Consider the following 14664-nt stretch of genomic DNA (forward strand, 5'->3'; position numbering starts at 1 on the left):
AGGATGGTACTATAGAACGCCACCTCAAGGTAGGCCTAGTGGCGCCATCTCTTGGTCAGGCCGGAAACTTATCAATCCACCCTCGTATATATATATATATTGCTTTTAGTTCGGCCACATCCTTGTAGAGGCGCGACAGGCAGCTATATATTCGGTCGCGCCACATTATAGTGCATTTGAAATCCAAAATGGTAATAATCTAATTTTACTTTATAAGTGAATGGAAAAATAATTCTAATTGAGTAGAAAAGGTCTTCAAGGAATTCCAAAACTCTAAAGACTTATTGAAATCAAAATTATGCCCAAAATGTAACAAAGATGTTAGTATAAAATAGTAATAACAAATTTGAATTAAAAAGTTTATTTTTTATTTAAGTCATAATTTTTTTGGAAATTAGTAGAAAAGTGAAATTGAAGATACAGTTAAGTTTTATTTAAATTTAAATAAACTAAAAAAGCTGTTTGGTTAAATCAACCAGAATTGTGGTTGAATATGTCCTTACTTTTTTTTCTGGTTGAAGAAATAAAAATTCTGAAAAGAAATTTCCTTATAAAAACTTAGAAAAAAAAAGCTTTTTCCTAAATTTCCATATAGGCCTAGACAAATGTCTTCTGAAATGTTGCATTTTTTAAATATCAGTGAATTAAGTGGTATATGAGTTTTTTAACAGCTGTAAAGTGTAAGAAGCATTTTCGAAAGTCAAAAGAAATTACGGCTTGCTTCTACAGTTTAGCTAAGGCCATGTTATAAATATGAACCATTTTTTCAAATTAAAATTAGAAGTAACTCAATCTTAGAAAATGTCATTTTCCCTGCTCCAGAAATCTAACTTTAAGAAAAAATGTAAGTTTGCTTATTTTTTTTTTTATTATCATTTAATACTAAAACTTGACATAAAAATTGCCATAATTTTCGTCTTTTTGTTGTTTTGATGTATGAGCTAATTATATTTTTTAAACCGCAACCATGAAAAATAATATAAACCAATGCTATACATTCACAGAACTATTATGTACTTCAATAGTCTATATTTTTAAAAAGAATTTGACGCTGTTTTTATTTTATTTTATTTTATTTTTAATGAATATATCAGTTTCCTTAGTTTTTTATTTAGTTTCCTTTAATTATTTTCTTTATTTTGTATTTATTGAGAAAAATAAGTTGAAACTTTAAAATGTTCTCCACCGGTCATGTATAGAAAACTATACTTTCCAGCTGGTCGATTTAGCTTTTACTTGCATTTACTTGTTTAACTGTTTGCATATTTTATTCTATTAAAAAATTTTAATTTTGCTAAAATAATTATTTCAAATTCTTTCCTTTAATAAAAAACTTGCTTTTTTAAATTTGTTCGTAAATAAATTTATTTTCTAATAATTTAAATATTTGATTAACTTTCAGTTTCTTTTATAAAATTCTAAAAGCTTATGCATTATAAATTAATTACCTCATTAACAAAAAAGGTTTTTTTAAGAAAAATAACAAAGATCATGCAAAAACCCCCACTTTTTCATTTGAAAAAGATATTAACAATGTTTATTTCTTGCATAATTAAAAAGAAATCAGGAAGGAATTTCATATTTGAATAAAATTATGAATCGAACCAAAAAATACATGATCTGGCACAGAAGACAATTAGGCATAACGTAAAAATTACAATGAACATGTCAAGTCAAAACTGTCATCTAGGTACTTGAAGTTAAAGTGAATATTTATTTCTGACAATATTAAAACTTCCATTTTAATATTGAGTTTATTAAATTAAAAAAGAAGATATGTTTAAATTATTTACGCCTAGCGTTATAATGCTTAAAGCTTCTTGTTCTTCAAAAATCAATATATTCCAATCAAGATTTTTTTCTTACTTCTTAAATCTTGTAAACAAAAACAAATGTTTTCATGTAATAAATAAGTGACTAAATTTTGTTATCAACTAATTTTTTTCAATGTGATAAGCCGTGATTATTTCTGCCGTCTTGGAGAAAAAAGTTACTCTCTAAAGTTTGACGTAAGGGTCATTTTCGCGTTGCAGCGTATACGTAAAGAAGACTCACGTCAAAACGAAGATAGTGAGTTTCTTCACGCAAACAGCAGATTTGGCTTAACCCATTTTTCCCTCTCGACGGATTGTTCACCTTGGCGCACAGGGTATTTCCTAAATTAATTTTTTTACGTAAAAAAAGTGGTGTCTACTAAAATGCAATATTGTTTTCTCGATGATTCAAATTTTTAAAAAAAGTTTGAAAGTGTAAAATTAAAAATGTAAAGCATTGAAAAAATTCTGAATTCAAGAATCAAATCCTAAACAATTTAAAATTTTAACATTGAAATCTAATTTCGTTTTGAATATAAGGGTTTAATATAGTAAAATTGACAACTGTAAGCCAAACCAAAAACTTTAGAACTATGAGTCCTAATTACTTTCCTGAGTTTTTTTTGTTGAATTCAACTAATTATTATATAAAAAAGGAAATTTTTTTATTTCTCCAGCTTATTTGAATGCTCTCCATTGTTGAAGCCAAGAAACAACTCACATATATCTGTATTCAATTCAATCAAATTTAACGACAGTTTCATTTTAATTGAACTAAATTGCACTTAAATTTAACACCATTTAACACCATTCAACATCTACAATTTTAACTGAAATTTACTTAAATTCAACTAAATTTTACTTAAATTTTGAATTTAACTAACATGTATTCACTTTTAGAAATGATCTAAATTGTATTCAATCTTTAAATTTAGTTTTACAAAATAATTTTAAAAATTGCAATAAAATAAATCTCGAAGTACGAATAGAATTGTTTTAAAACTTATTTACTTAGTATCCAGAAAATTTCTCTTTGAAAAGAAACCAGACGAGAAATTAAGTTAACTAAACTTTATTTAATTCTTAAATTCACCTAAATTTCATTTAAATGTTGAATTTAGCTAAATTTTATTTAAATTTTAAATTCAACTAAATTTTATTTGATTTGGAATTTAAATAAATTTTATTTAATTTTTAATTTATCTTAATTTCATTTAAATTTTAAGTTTAGTTTTTAAAAATAATTTTAGAAATTTAACTAAAATTCTAAAGTACGAAAAGAATTTTTTTACATTTATTTATTGCCTCGAAAATTAAAAATAATAATAAATAGAATATTTTTAGGCTCTCTTTCATTTGAATGTGATTAGGTAATTCAGTGTCCATAAAATTTTTAGTGTACAGGCCGTACAGAGCCAGCCAACCAACTCAACTATAGCAAAGATTGCTATAGTGGTGGCGAAGGCGAACGCGAGAACGAGAAACAGAAAATCACGTTCGGTTTGTAATTCAACAACTTTCGGTGTGCGCCCCGGCTCCACCTCGCCCGCTGACGTGCTAGGAGGACGCGGTTGCCATAGAAACGATGAAAAGTTGAAGAGGGCAGCACATCGATATAGTCGAAAATGTAGTTAGATATATATATCGGCCGTCCCCCCCCCCCACTGACCCATGCCGTATCTAGGACCTAATATCTTTGTTAAGGTTCACTTATTTCATAATTTTTATTACAAAATTGGTTCAAATCTACACCACCTTTAAATTACCATGATTTAAAATAAAAATGATTTAAAATTGTTTAAACAATTTTTTTTGTTATAAATAATAAAATAGGATGAAAGCGTGTAAAAAGCACTTTCCAAAACCCTCATAAAAAATTTTAAATCGCGTAATTAGAAAGGAAGTTACAGGCGTTTGAAACTACCCCTGCAGGCATTAGGGTTGAAAATTCAACCCCCCCCCCTCACTTGGGGAGGGTTGGTAATCCTGGTCTATAAGTTTGTGGATTAACTACTGTTGGGTAGGCGAACATATTCCCAGAATTTAGAGACAATCGAAAAACATGACTTTTTGAGTTGGGGAAGTTGAGGAATAATGCCCCATATGCAGTATCAAAATGCATATAGTTCGTTATACTTACTTTATAAAGTTGAAAATACACTTAGGGTATTTTCTTGAAATAAAAAAATAAATTCAAAAGGGTTAATGCAAGATTCCCTTTTTAATAATTGAATATTATTGATAATGACTTATTTATAAATGTGAGTGACCAGTGACTTAAGACGAATATTTTTTGGCATATGAATTAGTGCTCCGAATTTTGGGAACTTTTAGAACTGCGCATGCGTCGCGCCAGCAACATGTTTTTTTCCTTTTAGCGCGCGCATTTAAAATTATATAAATAATCAAATGTTATATTTATAATAAATATTGATTGAGAAATGCTTCAAAAGTAATTTATTAATCCTAAAATAGAACTTTTAAGTGACAGATGAAAAAATATTGTGATTTTATTGCAAAAAACGTTTTTAATTTTAACTTCAGAAAAAAATTTCAATTTATTTTTAGTAACTTTATTGATTTTATTTTATATCAAATTGTTGGGAATAAAAAAAAATAAAAATTAGAAACTCGACAGAGACAAGATTAATAATTGAACTAAAAAAATGCTTTCTTTCTCTGAACTCGGAATTCAAAACGTCTTTTTAATTAAAATCCAATTAAATTTTTATCTGTTACTTCAAAATCTTATTTTATGATTAAGAAATTACTGTCAATGCATTTCCTAATCATTATTTATTATAAATATCACATTTGAATATCGACACTATTCAAATTCAACCCGCCAGCAGTAACCAATCATGTTACCGGCGCGACGCAAGCGCAGTACATAAAGTTCCCTAAGATTGGGAGTACTGATATGAATAAGCCTTTATATTTACAAATTTGCTACATAACCAGCAAATGATATTTATCATCTCATTATATCTATTTTAATTGCAGTAATAAATATTATAAGTTAATTATGTTCATTAAGCTATGCCCATCAGAGTTCGATGGCATGTGTGCTTTAAGGTAAATATTGTGTTATTAATTAAAAATAAGGTCCAAGTGGGCAAACCGAAAAATAGGATCTTTAGGAATAGGCTCAATTACATTTGAGATCATTTCGAATCCCAAGTGTGGTATCATTTAAAGTAATATATTGAGTATATTATATAACATAGTTATTTACATATACACTTCGTTCGTATATAGTTTTACTTAAATTTTTATTTTTAAGGCAACTATATACTGCAAATTTATATTTAAATTAATGAACCAAACAATAATTTCTCTATACATTACATGTTTGGAGAACTTTACTCACAAAATTTATGCAAAATGCTATTTTATTTATTATTATTTTTCTTTTAAAATTCACTCCTTCGATTGAAAATCAGTTTTTTACTGAAAATTATTTTTTCTTTAACTGAAATTGTAAGTATTTCATTTTCTGTCGAAAAAGTATCTTTTTTTATAGACTTTTAATTTTCGTAATTAAAAATTTATTTGGTATGTTAAAAATTTACCTGCTTCATTAAAAATTTCTCTTTTTTATAGAAAATTCACCATCTGGTTTAAAAGTTTAACGATTGGATTAAAAAATTTTTTTTTTGAAGATTCATTATTTTAGTTACAGCTGTTTTGATAGACATTAAATTTTCTTGGTTGAACATTCACCTATTTTGTTGAAAATTTAGGTATTTTTTGTTTTTGAAAATTTCTTTTTTTTTGGTAGAAAATTCACCTCTTGGTTTGAAAATTCCACTATTGGGTTTAAAATTTATATATTTTTTGTTTGTTACAAATTTATTATTTTATTTAAGCTTAATTTCTTTGTTTAAAAATTTGACTATTTCGTTGAAAATTGTTGGTTTTTTGTTGAAAACTATTTTTTTACTGAAAATTGTACTTATCCATTTTTTGTCGAAAATTAAATTTTTATGGTAGACATTCAATCTTTTTGGATAAAAATTCATTTGTTTTGTTAAAAATGTAACTATTTTGTTGAAAATTCGCCTTATGTTATAAAAAAATTGATCTTTTTATAATAAAAAATCAACTCTTGGGTTCAAAATTCATTTTTTGCTTAAAGATTCATAATTTTATTTTTTGTTAAAAATTTTTTTTTGTTGAGTGTTTTTTCTAAAAGAATACCTTTATTTGTTTTCTATAGAAGGCATCAAGAACTGCAACTGATCGAAGTAGGTGTACCGTTTTCTTTTTCGGCCAGCAAGTCCTGATGTTTTAATTTTCTGGATTTTCAGTTCCTTTATGAAGTAATCTCTTATGTTTCTTCATTTTCCTCTTAAATTCTTTCCTGAAGCTTTTTCGTTGAAATTGTTTATAAATTAAAATCTATTTTTAAGAACTACGTACTAAAAATTTTTTCTGCAGAAAATTTGGTAGGATAAGGAGGTGCAGCGCCGACCACTGGGAAGGGCGACCGCAGCTGTTTATGAAAATCAAAACATCTGAAGATGAAAAAATATATTTCTTTGCTTCTGTGGTTTTTTATGTAATGTAAATATTATCTTCAAACATATCCAGCAAGTAAAATACCATCAAAGCACTGGTAAACTATTATCTCGGTCTCGGCCTCAATTATTTACAGCACTTAATATATTTTGACTTGAATTACGGTTTATTATTATAATTACTATGCTATTATATTCTATTGCTGTAAGCAGCACTATCCCTTAAATGAAATAGAATTATTTAATCTAAAGAAGAGTTAACAGTTTTTTAAATAGCGATCTTTTAAGCTAAGTCACCCTTACCCCACCAGTCGGCACTGCCCCTCCTTAAATCTAACTTTGAAATAATGCAAAATCTAAATGTGTTTGTGATAATTGTATAAAAAAGGGAGGATTGAATAATTAGTCATTAGAACAATATATAGATAAACCAGAAATTCTAAATGCCAAATGCAACATGTTGCGGTCGAGTGCAGCTGAATGCGGTCAACCGGCATATATTATATATACAAAATCAAATAAAACGATTTCATTAAAAAGATCATCTTATAGTATTTTATTATTTACTATTATACTTTTTCAAAAGAGTACAGAAGAAAATAATTATCACAATTTTAGCTGCTAAAAATCGCAAATTAGGATAAATACCGTGGAGGTAGGGTGAGGAGGGCAGCTCCGACCGATAGGGCAAAAGTGATTTTTCTTATAACAGCGTTATTATTTAACAATTTTAATTCCACTTTGCATTAAATAAATCCATTTTATTATAGGGATAGTGCTTATTCACTGAAGTCTTGAAAACTGAAATTTTAAAAGAAAAATTATTCAGAAAACAGTTTTCATCACGATAGAATTGAAGATTCCCTGACAGAAATATAAAGTTTTTATCATTAATAACAATACTAAGTGTATGCAAATTTGATATTTTGACACGCAAAATAATTTCACATCATGTTTTTATAATAATTAAACATAATTCAAGTCAGAAATATATTAAATATCGTAAATAATTGAGGTCTCGCCAGAGGGGTAAGTGCGACCAACTAAATGATCGTTAAGGTAGATATTATTATCAATCCGGTCGGTAAATCAGATTTTTTATAGATACGGTAGAAACTTTTAAAAATTCAAGCCAAAAATACAAATTATACCCAGAAAAAAGTGGAAATACCTGGAAAAAGCTAGAACTGTTTTGGAATTTTTTCCAGGTTTTCATAGGCATTAAAGCGCTCTAGAAAAACCTGAAATACCTTAAAATTTATGAACTCATTTGAAATCTTCGAAGATACAATAAAAATCGTGTAAATCTTTTTAAATCCTTTAACGTTTTATTTTATTTATTTTAAAAATTGCTTTAGAAATCCCTTTAAATATTTTCTCTTAAAATCATACAAATTCATTAGAACAAGTAAAAATCACTTGAAATAAATTAAAAATAAATTAAATTAAACTTATTCATTAATCTTCTCTAAAACGAATCGTTCAAATCTTTTAAAATCTTTCAAATCCCTTGAAATTCTTGGAAATTTAATCAAATCTTTTAAATCTTATAAAATTGCTTTAAATGCCTTAAAATCTCTTAAAACCTTCAAAGTTGCTAAGAAAACCTTTAAATTTTATCTTATTTTATTTATTTTGCAAATTTATCTTGGAATCCCTTCAAATCTTTGGAAATCCTATAAAATTCTTTGAAATCCTTGACGCATCGTAAAATATTTTCTTTAAAACTAGTAAATGTCAATTCAAATAAGTAAAATTAATTTTAAATTCCTTTCATATAAATAAAATTAAAGCTATTTTTAAATTTATTTGTAAAAAAACTGTTCAAATCCCAAGCAATCTTTTAAATTTGATTTAATTTCACTTGAAATTCTCCAGAAATATTTTAAAATGTCAATCTTATGGAAAATTTCTTTGCAAAATTTAGTCCGTATTTATTTTCTCAATTTAATTTTATTCTATTTTTTTTATTCCTTGGTAAAGATTTGATTTAAAAAATTTTAAGTTCTGGGATTTTTAAAGATTTCTTTTTTATTCTCTTAAAAAAAAATTCTTTTATACCTTTTCAAAAATATTTCAAAAAATATTTGTTTTAAAAAACTGGAAAGGAGTCAAATTTTATATTATTTTTTTTTATTCCTCGGCAAAGATTTTGTATTTTAGATTTTTTGACTTCTAAACTCCTTAAACGATTCCATTTTTATTCATTATTTAGTTTAGTTTTTTAAAGACGAATTTTAAATTTGTTAAATTTATTTTTGAAGATTTCTTCTTATATATATTTTAAATCTGGAAAATATCTGAACAATTTTTAGGTATTTGATCGGGTTTTTGGAGAAAACTTTAATAAATAAGTTTAATTCAATTTATATTCGAAGAAATTAAAATTATTTATAACTATTTTAATGATAATTTCAAATTAGTTTCACTAATTTCAATTGACTTGCACAATTTAAACAAAAAAATGTATCTCGGGATTTTAAAAATTTCGAAAAAATGTCAAGAGATTAGAAAAATTTCAAGGGATTTTAGAGAATTTTATTGTATTTCCAAAGATTCCAAGGGATTTAAAAAATTTGCAGAGCTAGAAACTATTTTTATAGGATTTCAATTAATAAATTCAATTTAATTTATATTTGAGGAATTTCAAATGATTTTCTACTTAACTTAAGAGACTTTTGTTACTTTTAAAGAAAAGATTCTAAAAGATTTCAAGGGATTTCAAATATTTCAAATTTTTATCTGAAATATGTTTTTCTATCTTTTATAAAGAATCATATGTTATAAACATTAAAAAATTAAACTGCTGATAACAAAATTTCATTCTCAAATTTACCGGATTTCTCCTTGACATTCAAATACCATGAACGATGACTTATAAACAAATTACTTGAATTTTAAACAAAATAATTAAATTATCAAAAAAATAATTTAATTTTCACATAAAACGATGATTTCCCAACAAAAAAGTGTAATTGTTGACATCTAAACCGAATAAGACGAAATTCCCATTCTTTAAATAATTTTTCGAATCGAAAAGATAAGTTTTCAACCAAAGAGATGAAACATTATTAAACAAACAAACAAATTTTAAAAATACTTCAACTTTTACCCACGCAGTTAAATTTTTAGTCAATTTTCTATGAAACAGCTAAAGTTTTAACAAAACAGTTGAATTGTCAACGAAAAAAAATTACTTTTAAACAAAATCGTTCAATTTTTAAGCAAACAGTTGCACTTTTATCAAAGAAATGTATGATTTCTACTCAAATATAATTTTCTATATTAGAAAGAATAATTTTCAACAACTAAATTTGAAGTTTTATTCAAGAAAGATTGCAGTTTGACTTTTCGAAACCAAAATATTAGTTTTAAACAAGGAGTAAGTTTTATATTATATAAAGATACTTAAATTTTCAACAAAATGATATAATTTTAAACAGAATTTATTTTTAAAAACATAAAATTTCATTAATTGTTTAAGAATTAAACAATTTTGTTAAAAAGCCTTCATTTTTGGTTAAAATTTCAATATGTAGTTAAAAGTGGCTTTTTTGTAAAAAAATCGTATTTTCGGTTAAGAATTCAACTTTTCTATAGAAACTTTGTCTTTTTAGCTTAAATATTTAACAATTTGATGGAAAATTCCACCTGCTTTTGTGAAAATTTATATTTTTAGGTTGAAAATTCAACTATTTGCTTAAAAATTATTTTTGTGTTGAAAAATTATATTTTTGTCTTGAAAATTTAAATGTTTGGTTGATAATTAAATTTTTGAAAATATTTATCTGTTCTGTAGAAGAATCGTATTTTTTGTATAAAAATTCAACAATATGGTCAAAAATTGACACTTTTGTTCGAAAATTCAGATTTTTGTGTTGAAAATTCAATTTTATGGTTGAAAGATCATATTTTTGGGTTGAAAATTTCACTGCTCCGTAGAAAATTCATTTTTTTGGCTTAAAACTATTTTAATAATTTTTTTGAAAACTCGTATTTTTGGTTAAAAATCTAACTTTTCTATACAAAATTTGTCTTTTTGGCTTAAAAATTTAAGAATTTGATTGAAAATTCCACTTCCTTTTTCCAAAATTTATATTTTTAAGTTGAAAATTCATCTGTCTGGTTAAAAATTCAACTGTTTTATTGAAAATTATTTTTATGTTGAAAAATTATTTTTTTCAATTGAAAATTTGACTGTTTAGTTGAAAATTAAATTTTTGTAAAAATTTAACTGTTCTGCGGAAGAATCATATTTGTGGCTTGAAAATTCAACAATATGGACAAAAATTGACATTTTTTTTTTTGAAAATTCAGATTTTTGTGTTGAACATTCAATTTTATGATTACAATTTTTCTTTTGCTTGAAAAATCATATTTTTGGGTAGAAAATTCCACTTTTCCGTGGATATTTTTTATTTTATTTTTTTTATTTTAAAACTATTTCAACAATTTCCTTGAAAGTTCGTATTTTTGGTTTCAAAATTAAACAATTTTGTCGAAACTTTGTCTTTTTGGCTTAAAAATTTAACAATTTGGTGGAAAATTCCACTTTTTTGTGAACATTTTTATTTTTATGTTGGAAATTCAATTGTTTGGTTGAAAATGATTTTTTTTTGTTGAAAAAATATTTTTTTGGGTTGAAAATTCGACTGTTTCGTAGAAAATTTGTCTTTTTGGCTTAAAACTATTATAACAATTTGGATGAAAATGTGTATTTTCGGTTTAAAAATTAACCAATTTTGTCGAAAATTCAAAATTTTTTCTTTGAAAATTCATCCTTTTGGTTGGAAATGATTTTTTTTTGTCTAAAAAGTTATTTTTTTGGGTTTAAGTAATATTTTTGGGTTGAAAATTCCACTTTTCCGTAGGAAATTCATATTTTTGTGGAACAAATTCAAGTCGTCGGTTAAAGTTTGAACTTTTCTTTGAATAAATTAATTTTTTTTAGTTATAAATTCATAATTTAAGCTTATAGAAACACATAATAAACCGAATCGGAAACTGAATCCTCTGGCGCAGCTGCCTCATTGCCTCATTGACGCATGAAAAAAAAAAAATTACCTTCCACATTACGTCCTTCATCCGACAGACTCTGCCAGTTACGAACCATCACTCGGCAAACTTCGTACCATGCGACCAGTTTTGCATTTCTGTCGTTGTACTCATCGCAGTGGGAGCAGTGATCCCAGATCTGAAACGAGACGTGGTCCAATACTATGACACGTCTATGTCCGTGTGAATATGTAGGAGACGATATAAATGCCTGGGCTGCGCGCGCAACCCATTTCTCCTCTTCTGATTTTGAGAACTCGAAGGTGCACGATTCCCGGTCGGAACACTTCGGCGGTTCTATTTATATCTCTATATGCTTTGAAATAAAATGAAAAGATTAGGATTTTAATATTTTCAGATTTCGATGCTGGGCTGGCGATTCTCATGATCTGAATACTTCGCGCGCCTCTTTAATGCGTGTATTTTGAGGTTACGTTACTTCACGTATAAAATATAAATTATATATATATTATTAATGATAATATCATAATTATGTTATATTATAATAGTCTTATTTAAATCTTGATTCGCATTTGAAAGAAATTAAAGAAATTGGTGATTTTGGAATTCATCTCGTTTGGATGAAAACTCAATTATTTGATTGAAAAATTAATTATTTTGTTGAAAATGTAACTATTTTGTAAAAAAAAGTCCTCTGTTCTATCAAAAGTTCAACTACTTTGTTAAAATTTTCATTTATTTTATTCGAAGGTTCATCTCTTTCGTTGAAAATACATTTTTGAAACTGACAATTAATCTATACCATTTTCGGTTATAAAATCATGTATTTTGTTAACAATTCGTCTTTCTTTGTAGAAATTAAATTGCTTTATGGAAAATTTATACTTTTTGATTAAAAATTACATTTTTCGGTTGAATTATCAACTGTTAATATTTTTTGGTTGCAAAGTCGTTTTGTTTTAAACGCAACTATATTGTTAAAAATTAAAATCATAATTTTTGGGTGAAAAATTCGATTATTCACTTAAAGTTGAACTACTTATTAAAAAAATTAATTTTTTCTTATTAAGGATTCATAATTACAGTTGAAATTTCAACTATTTGCCTTTAAATTAGGTTAAAAATTCAGCTTTTTGTAGATAATACTCTTTTTGACTTTAAAATTTAAAAATTTATTAAAATTAAAATAGACCTTTTTTAGTAGAAATTTAATCTTTTTGGTTGAGAATGTATCATTTTGGGTCAGAAATGAAATTGTTTGGTAAAAATATGAACTGTACATCTTCTTGGGTTTAAAAGTCGATTATTTCACTAAGAGTTGAACTACTTCGTAAAAAAAAAATACTTTTTTTTAACAAGGTTTTTTAATTATGGTTGCAAATTTAACTATTTGGTTTAAAGTTTAACTCTTTGATTGAAAACTCATATTTATTCGCTTAAGAAATTCAACTTTTTGTAGATAATTCGTCTTTTTGACTTTAAAATTAAATAATTTCGTTTAAAATTCATGTATTTTATTTGAAATTTGTCTTTTTTGTAGATCATTAATTTTCTTGATCGAAAATTCATCTGATTGGTTGACAATTCAACAACTTTGTTGAAAATAAATTTTTTCCTTTAAAAATTATTTATCTTTATCTGAAAATGTAACTATTATAGGATTGATTAAAAATTAATCATATATATTGGTTAAGTTTGAAAATCGTTTTTTTTTTATAGAACATTAATCTTCTTGGTCAAAAATTCACCTTTTCCCTTGAAAATTTAACAATTTTGTTGAAAATTCGTTTTTTTCCTTCTTCAATTCAATTTTTTATCACAGCTTTTATCTGGAAATTCAACTATTCCATTTTTGGTTAAACTTTGTCCTGTGAATTGTATTAGTTAAAACACCAATTATTCGTTAGAAAATTAATTTATTTGTTTTCGAGTATGACTTGAAATATTATTTCAGTCTAAAAAAATTTTATTTTCAACCCATTCAATTTGAAATTTTTTAATTAAAACAAGAAAATTTCGTTAATTATCAGCAATATTTGACCGTTCATTTAAATCAATCCATTACAAACAACTGTTAAAAACTATACAAATTTGAACAGAATGGTTCGAAATAGAAAGCCTTGAATTGTTAAATTTGTAATGAGCTAAATTTTAAGTTCAAACGCTACAATTTTAATTTAAAAAAAGATTCAGAATTAATTTAAAACTTGAAATTATTTCAAATAATTTGAAACACGATTTAGACTTTTGCAGATTTTTAAAAAAAAAGCTTTTTGAGAATTGTACAGTATTTGAAAACAATAACAAAAATTGTTGTGATTACTAAGAACATTGAAAATGATTTTTTATTTTGACAAATAAATTTCAAGTGAGTATTTGAAAACATTTTAAAAATTAAAAAAAAAGAATCCGGAAAATTTTAAGGAAATTTTTTTATTTTAAAGTTTTTTAAATTTTAGGAAAAAAATCTAATTAACAAAATATATCAATTTTCAACCCAAAAGTTTACTTTTTAACAAATTAAGTTAATTTTCTATCAAATAATTGTTCAATTTCCAGATAAAAACGATTAATTTTTAATCAATCCTAGAATCCTAGAATCAATAAAGTTGTTAAATTCTCAACCAATAACAGGAATTTTCGACCTAGATAATTAATGATCTACGTGAAGTAACGTAACCTCAAAATACACGCATTAAAGAGGCGCGCGAAGTATTCAGATCATGAGAATCGCCAGCCCAGCATCGAAATCTGAAAATATTAAAATCCCAATCTCTTCATTTTATTTCAAAGCAGATAGAGATATAAATAGAACCGCCGAAGTGTTCCGACCGGCAATCGTGCACCTTCGAGTTTTCAAAATCAGAAGGGGAGAAATGGGTTGCGCGCGCAACCCAGGCATTTATATCGTCTCCTACTATATTCACACGGACATAGACGTGTCATAGTATTGGACCACGTCTCATTTCCGATCTGGGATCACTGAATGGTGGTTGTAAATCGTCGGCCGTTTTTCGATCTCGCTGATGAATCTTTCCGCGTCGAACATGGCGGTTGGACACGCTTTTTTTTATTGCAATTATGTCGTGATTTTACATAAAGTTTTTTTAGAACTTTTTGAAGGAGTAGTTGTTATAGGAGAAAGAGAAAAATGAACTTTTCTCCGCAATTTTTTTTCAACGCAGAGCGGAATGCGTTTTGATGAGGAGGAAGGCCACGCTTTAATGTGGAGAAATCGAGAAACGCATTTTGGGTTGTTTGCGTCGCTAGCTGGCGATGCGGTGGTCGGTACCGAAGATATTATAAGCATAGAT

General features: G+C 26.1%; 1 pseudogene; it reads right to left on the reverse strand.

The window, feature by feature from the left end:
* The window catches only part of LOC117171712, an 18727-nt pseudogene extending 4328 nt beyond the window's left edge, over positions 1-14399 (reverse strand).
* Between the last annotated feature and the right edge of the window lie 265 nt (positions 14400-14664).

Source organism: Belonocnema kinseyi, chromosome 4 (assembly GCF_010883055.1).
Source record: "Belonocnema kinseyi isolate 2016_QV_RU_SX_M_011 chromosome 4, B_treatae_v1, whole genome shotgun sequence".
NCBI classification, from domain to species: Eukaryota; Metazoa; Arthropoda; class Insecta; order Hymenoptera; family Cynipidae; genus Belonocnema; species Belonocnema kinseyi.